Here is an 8,340-nt window from a genome sequence, read left to right on the forward strand (position 1 = left end):
AAGGGGGTCCGAGCATTGCTCAGTAGTCTCCTTAAGTTGAGCAGATGGGAAGTAGGAGATGAGGAGGTCAAGGCAAATAGAATTTTCAAGACAAAGTTTCAGAAAGAGGAGAACTGCTATGGAGATTTGCAGAGGGTCCTCCTGAGTCTTCAGCTGAGAAGGCTGGGGGAAAAACACCTAAAGGCTAATCCCTAGGGCTCCCACGGGGCTGGGAACAGTTTGTGCTGTCACTAGTGCTTTCATTAGTCAGAGTAGAAAATCCTTCACAGGGCAGTAGGCAGTGTACTCAAAAGTGTATTTACTCCTATGGTGGGGAAAAAAATTAGCCCTAAAGCCTTTCCTGATCCCACCTAATGGATCTTGAAAATAAACTTCAAAAAGGATCAAACTGTTTCCAAGTAACTTAACTGACCCTGAGGAAAAAAAAAGAATAATTTACAGGAATACAAAATACCTAGCAATAAGTAAGGTCAAATTCACTATGTCTGCATACAATAAAAGTCACCAGGGGGTCACCTGGGTGTCTCAGTCAGTTAATCGGCCAAATTCAGCTCAGGTCATGATCTCATGGTTTATGAGTTCAAGCTCCTAATTGGTCTCTGTGCTGACAGCTCAGAGCCTGGAGCCTGTTTTGGATTCTGTGTCTCCCTCTCACTCTGTCTGCCACTCCCCCGCTCACATTCTGTCTCTGTCCCCAAAATAAGGAAACATTAAAAAAAAAAGTCACCAGGTATACAAAGAAGCAGAAAAAACATGAACCATCAGGAGAAAAATTAATGAAAGAATCAGATCCAGAAATAATGTAAATGGTAACATTAGCAGACAAGGCATCAAAATTTGTTATATCTTATGTGTTTAAGATAAAAAACAATTGAATGTGTTAAGGAGAGAAATTCAAATATATTTAGAAAAAGTTTTTAAAAACTTCAAGATACAGAAACTATAATATCTGAGATTAAAGTAGACTAGATGGAATTATTAGCACATTCTTACAAAAGAAACTGTGAAGTTAAAGACATAGCAATTGAAATTAGGCAAAATGAAGCAAGGAGAGAAAAATTCAAAAAGCAGGAACAGTGTATCAGTGTGCTGTGAGCAGCTTCAAGCAGCCTAATACATGCAAAATTGAAATCTTTATAAAAGGAGGGAAATAGGAGGAAATGAAAAAAACATTTTAAGAAGGTATTGCCGGCATTCCCAAATTTGATGAAAAATATAACCATAATTTGATTATGACATATGTTGGTGTATTTTCTCTGCTTCTTGAACTTGGGGTTTAGGAGCTTCTGCATCTGTGACACGTTAGTGAAAGAGGACAATTGTAGGAGCAATGTCGTTGAGAGGAGATGAGATCCAGTGCCTCAGAGGATGGGTTGCCTTAGATGGGAGCACTGGTAGATCTTTCAATATGGAGAATAGTAATTCACCCCAGACAAGACAGTAAGTTATTGGAGGGGCCATATGAAATTCTCTTCTCTCTGATGTTGTTTCATATTACATAGGAAGCAAAATCCTTAGTTTACCGTGAAGACGGAAAAGAGGATATTGGGCTTTTGAGGAGCAAAGAGAAGGTAGGAAATATTGTTGGGGGTGGGAGGAGGACAAGAGTGAACAGGCTAGAGAAATGTAGTTGGAGTAGCAGGAAGTTCTAAGAACCCACTCGGGTTTGTGGTTGCAAATGTAAGTCAGCAAAGTGCAAGATGTTTCTCCTCTCGTGTTCATCTGCTTGGGTGCTGGTATTGAGCAAATTAGTAGTTGGAAATAGTCAGGAAGGCAAATATCCAAGACCAGATAATGTTCTTAAATTCCCCATGCCGTCCCTTGCAAAACTGACCTGTTCTTCCACATCCATTGGCCACTGTTCCCTTACCGCTCAGTCTATAGGTGTGTGTGTTTAGTCCCCATGCTGGACTCTGAGCTTCTTGAAAACTCAGAGCTGTTATTTATTTCTGGAGCCCCAGTACATATGTTAAAATGTACATATGTATTTCTGGAGCCCATACATATGTTAAAATTTGAAGCACTGATAGAAGTTTGCGAGCAGAACTAAAAAGGAGATTCAGATAGGTGGAACAATATTCACAAAGAAATAAAAGTAAAAATTAATTGTACATTTAGAAACCTACATGTTGTTTAGTGCTGCTGGAGCAAAAAGTAGAAAAGCAGGGAGGGTATCAGGAAATAATACTAGAGAGAATGGTGGCTTAGAATTTTCTCTTGGCAGATTAATCTGTCAGAAGTATCAGCAAAAGATGTGCTATGTCACATATGGTCAGAATAACACAATTTTCTTGTACATAATGAATAGTGAGCTATTGAAGAGTTGTAATGAACATCCCAACAAACAAAAGTCCAGGATCAGATGGTTTCACTGATGCATTTTATCAAATATTTAAAGAATAATTAATACCAATCCTTCTTAAACTCTTAAGAAAAAAAAAAGATGTAAGAGGAGTGAATGTTTACAAACTCATTTTACAGGGCCTGCATTACCCTGATATCAAAACCAGAAAGGACATCATAAGACAAGAACATTACAGGCCATTATCCCTGATGAAAGCAGATATTCTCAAAAAAATATTAGCAAGCCAATTTAACAATACATTAAAAGGATCGTATAAGGTAATCAAGTAGGATTTATTCCTGAGGTGTGATAAGCCATACGCCATCACATAAATGTGATATGCCACATTAACAAAATGAAGGACAAAAATCATATGATTGTCTCAATAGATGCAGGGAAAGTATTTGATGAAATTCAAAAAACTATTTATGATTAAAACTCTCAACAAAGTGGGTATAGAAGGAATGTATCTCAAAATAATAAAGCCCGTATATGACAAACCCGTAGATAACATATGTAATGGTGAAAATCTGGAAGTTCTTCCTAAAAGATCAGGAATATGGATGCCCGCTCTTACTACTTGTATTCAACATAGTGCTGGAAGTCCTACACAAAGTAATTAGGCAAGAAAACAAAATAAAAGACATCAAAATTAGAAAGGAAGAAGCAAAAGCTGTCATTACTTACAGATAACATGATATTAAATATAGAAAACCCTAAAGATTCCACCCCCCCAAAAAACTGTTAGAATACATAAATTCAATAAAGTTGTAGGATACAAAATCAATATACAACAAATCTATTATATTTTTATACACTTAGAGTGAACTATCACACAGGTAAATTAATAACACAATATGCTTTATAATTGCATCCAAAAGAATTAATACCTGCGAATAATTGTAACAAAGAGTTGAAAAATCTGTACACTGCAAACTGTAAGTCACTGATGAAAGAATCTAAGGACACAAATAAATGGAAAGATATACCATGCTCATGCGTTGAAAGGATATTGTTAAAATATCCGTAAGCAATTTACAGATTCAATAAAATTCCTATTTTGCTAAGTGGCAATTTTCACAGAAATAAAATAATCCTAAAATTTGTATGAAACTACAGAATACCCCATATAGCCAAAGCAATCTTGACAAAGAAGAACAAAGCTAGAGGCATTATACTCCCTGATAATTAAAACAGTATAATTTCAGCATAAAAACAGACACATAGATCAATATAGCAGAATAGATAACCCAGAAAGAAACCGATGCATATACGGTTTATGCATTGGTCAATTTATGACAAAGAAGCAAAGAATGTACAATGGGGATAAGACAGTCTCTTCAATAAATGGTGTTGAGAAAACTGGATGGTCATATGCAAAAAAATAAAAACTGGACTACTATCTTACACCATATTGCAAAACTTAACTCAAAATTAAAGACTTGAATGTAAGATCTAAAACCATAAAACTCCTGGAAGAAACCATAGGTGGTAAATTCCTTGACATTGGTCTTGGTGATAATTTTTGGATTTGTCATGGAAAGCAAAGGCAGCAAAAGAAAAAAAAACAAGTGAAACTACATCAAACCAAAAGGTTACAGCACAGCAAAGAAAACCATCAAAATGAAAAGGCCACCTACTGAATAGGAGAAAATATTTGCAAACTATATACCCAATAAGGAGTTAACATCCAGTATATAAAGAACTCATATAACTCAATAGCAAAAGAGCAAACCAATTTAAAAATGAGCAGAAAATCTAAATGGACATTTTTCCAAACAAGACATATAAGTAGTCAACAGGTGCCTGAAAAGACAGTCAATGTCACTAATCATCAGGGAAATGCAAATAAAACAATAATGAGATATCACCTCACACCTGCTAGAATGGCTATTATCAAAACATCAAAAATGGAACTACCATATGATATAGCAATTCCACTTTTGGGTATTTAACCAAAGGAAGTGAAACCACTAGCTAGAAAAGATACATGCACTGCCATATTAACTGCAACATTATTAACAATGGCCAATATTTGAAAGCAATATAAGTATTCATCAATAGATGCATGGCTAAAGAAGATGTGGAGATACACAGAGACACACATACACATGAATATTATTTAGCCATAAAAAGGGATGGAAATATTTCCATTTGCAACAGCATGGGTGGACCTTGGAGAGCATTATGCTAAATGAAATAAACAGAGAAATACAAATAACATATGATCTCACATATATGTGAAATCTATAACAACAACAACAACAACAACAAAACAGGTTCATAGATACAGAGAACAGATTTGTAGTTGACAGGCAGGGGGTGGGGTGGACAAATTGAGTAAAGGGGTCAAAAGTACAAAGTTGCAGTTATAAAATAAATAATTATGAGGATGTAATATACAGCGTGGTGCCTATAGTTAATACTGTATTAATACTGCATTGAATATTTAAAAGTTGCTAAGCGAATAAATCTTAAAAGTTCTCATCACAAGAAAAAAAATGCATAACTATGGACCAGATATTAACTATAATTATTGTGGTGATCATTTCTAAATATACAAATATTAAATCATTATGTTGTATACTGGGAACCAATAAATGCTATATGTCAATTATACCTCAATTAAAAAATGTATATTATATATGTTATAGGACACAACAAAGTAGACTGGGAAATTACAAATGCTCATGCTTCTGGGGCACCTGGGTGGCTCAGTTGGTTGAGCATCTGACTTCAGCTCAGATCATGATCTTGTGGCTAGTGAGTTTGAGCCCCATGTCAGGATCTGTGCTGACAGCTCAGAGCCTAGAGCCTGGTTCGGATTCTGTGTCTCCCTCTCTCCCTACCCCTCCCCAGCTCACACTCTGTCTGTCTCTCTCTCAAAAATAAACATTAAAAAAAATTAAACAAACGCAAATGTTCATACTTCCAAATCTGGTATATATTTTCTCCAATTTGTGTAATCTCATTGTATTCTTCATGTGTTAGGTTGCTTTGAGAACTCATTTTTTTTTTTAATTTACCAGTTTAGTAATGAAATATACTACTGTTTAGAAAAAAAAGTTACAATAATAATTATTTGGTTAGTTCTGTATTTAAGGAGGTTATTCTAGCAGCAGTGTGGGGCATATACTGAAATATGTCAAGATTAGAGATATGGATTCATAATAAAGCTCTGAAGATGTCCATAGCCTAACCCCTAGAATCTGGGAATATGTCACTTTACATGGCAAAAGGGATTTGCAGACATGAATAAATTAGGGATCTTAAAATGGGAAGATTATTCTGGATTATCTAGGTGGGCCTAGCATAATCACAAAGGTCTTTATAAGGAGGAAAAAGGAAGGAAGATTAGAGAAGGTTACAGAGTAGACATCAGAGACAGAGAGAAGAGAGATTTGAAGATGGTAGACTACACTACTGACCTTGAAAATGGAAGAAGGGTCTATATACCAAAGAATTCAAGTGGCCTCTAGGAGCTAGAAACAGCAAGGAAGCAGAACCTTTCAGAGAACCTCTATAAGGTACACACCAATTTTAGCCCAGGGAGAGTCCTCTCAGAATTACAAGAAAATAAATATGAGTTGTTTTAAGCCACTAAGTTTGTGGTTATTTGTTACAGCTGTGACAGAAAACTAATACAGGGTTCAACTAGGCATTTAATGCAGCAATCCAGGTGAACGATGGAGACTCCTGAGCCAGTCACAGTGCATGTGGAGAAGAGAGAATGAAGTACTGGATGAATGAAATACTGGGTATTTAGTAGAGTTGTGAACATAGAAACTTAGTATTCCAGTATCCAGATCAAAAGGAAATTTTCTCTAAAAAAGAAAATGTGGCAGATGGCTAATTCACCACCACAAATCCTTCTTCTCCTTCCAAAGTACAGTGGTGTTACTGGAAAGTTGTTGCCTGGCGAGGGACTACATTTCTCAATCATCTTGCAATTATGGCCATGTGATTATTTCTTGCCAATGGAATGTGAACACAAACACTATATCACTTCTAAAACCAAACACCTCAAAAACCAGGTGTGCATTCTATCTATATTTTCTCTTTCCTCCATCCTCTGGCTGAATGAGGATTGAGTCTCTGGGTGGCAAAGAGAACAGGAGGGTGCAGAACCACAATATAAAAGGCCCCTAAATCTCTACAGGGGAGGTCACTTGCTGACCAGGAACACCCACATAGGTCTGTGTGATGACCAAGAAATATACTTTTTTGTAAGATACTGATTTTGAGGCTTATCTCTTTCTATCTCAAAAATTGGTGCAACTAGAATGCTGTTTTAACAGAATCCTAAAGTATGTGCCATCATTGAGTGGATGAAAGAATCGTTGTAAGACACAGGAGGGATGGAGAGTCGTATTATGCAGTGGCAATAGACTTGAAAAGATTTGGCTGGCCAAGCTTGTAGCTCTAAATTATAATGTTGGTTGTGTTAGCTTGATACTGACTGTTCTTAGCAGGACAGAAGAAAAATGAGCTCAGGCAAGAATGGACCAGTTTGTAAGCAAAAAGTAAAGGTGAATAGAGGGAATCCAACTATCTGGGGTTTCTCACAATTGAAAAATCTGCATAATTCTAGAACCCAAACATGAAGAGATAAGACCAAAAAGGATTTTAACATCAGAAGCTTTTTATTTTTTTCAGTTAGAAAAGTCACTCAGTCTTAGATCAAAAATCAGAATAAGGATGTTTCCTTCCCACATAAGCCCATTGTTTTAAGATAGGTATAAAATAGGAACTATTAAGAGAAAGGCATTGGCAAAAAAGTCAAGGAAAAAAGCAGGCCTAAGGATGAGGCCTGGGGTAAAACTCTACTTATAAGTTCTGGAATGTAACTGCCCAGAAGCGAACAGAACAGGAATCTACCAAGTATTTGAGAGGGGGATTTGTATTGCCAAAGAATCCTGAATCCTGAACAAAAATGCCATTGAATATTAAGCATTATCCTGAAACCACAAAACTTACACAAACAGAAAGTTCAATAGAACCAAAGGATTCTTTGGATTTATTGCCCACTTCGGATATGGCCATTCCGAACGGTGGAATCCCTACTAGAGAGTTAGTTCAATACCTAATCAAGTAACACCACCACCCACCCCCTGACGGTGACTGAGGAGTTTCACAATGCCACAAGCTCACATGATTTCAGTGTTGCCAGGGACCAATGATTGCTGTGAGACTCCCATTTTCCCTCTCAATTGTTGAACCTCCAATATCATGGATAGTCTGTTACAACAAAATTAAAATTTTAAGAACTTACTGCAGTGTGAGAAATTACCATATTAATAGAGATTTAGCAGTGTCTCAAGAGGGAGAAGTCAGGAGTGGGATATTTATAGATTTCAGTCTGGATCAACCGATTTAAGTCAAGTCATTCAATGTGGGGAACAATTTGAGACAACAAAAAGTATTTAATATAATATAGAATTTATAAGTGTAAGTAAAAAGAAGGTCTTGAAGCAAAGCTTTGATAAGTAAGCTATTAGTAGTAATTGAGACCAGATGAGTGAGCTATTGTGTCTAAATTGGGGGAAAACAGATAAATGGGGATTTCCTAAAGCAAACCATGAAATGATTTCTTTATTTGCAGCAATGTCTTTCCAAGTCAAAGTTCACCTGGAACAAACAACATAGTTGTGGTCCACAATATTTATATAAGTCACATTGACACAGTCTCAATTATCACTAGTCTAGCTATCCTGCTCCTTCTCTACCATGATATGGATATCAAGGGGCATCTTTTAAATCAAGTATTGCCAAACTAAAAAAATATGTATATATTGCCAAACTGTGAGGAGCCACATCCATACCTGATACAGAGGGACTGCTCTTTATCTTGAGATCTAGGATTTTGAGATCTGGTGTTTGAAGGGACTCTGGTTCTTTTGGGAGGAGGTAGATGTATTCTGTGTTTACAGAAAAGTTTTGATTTGTTTACTGGTTGCCCAGATGGGTGCACCATGTAAGAAACGATTAACTGATCA

The 8,340-nt window shown here is 36.4% G+C and overlaps 1 long non-coding RNA gene across 1 annotated transcript; it reads left to right on the forward strand.

Annotated features, from left to right (window-relative positions):
• Positions 1–280: 280 nt before the first annotated feature.
• LOC128776564 (uncharacterized) lies at positions 281–5,224 on the forward strand. Its single transcript, XR_008421715.1, has 2 exons — positions 281–1,796; positions 1,997–5,224. It is a non-coding gene; the product is annotated as an uncharacterized LOC128776564 (long non-coding RNA).
• Positions 5,225–8,340: the final 3,116 nt, after the last annotated feature.

The sequence above is a fragment of the Panthera pardus genome, unplaced genomic scaffold (genome assembly GCF_024362965.1).
Source record: "Panthera pardus isolate Hobbes unplaced genomic scaffold, ASM2436296v1 HiC_scaffold_13, whole genome shotgun sequence".
In the NCBI taxonomy this organism is placed as follows: Eukaryota; Metazoa; Chordata; class Mammalia; order Carnivora; family Felidae; genus Panthera; species Panthera pardus.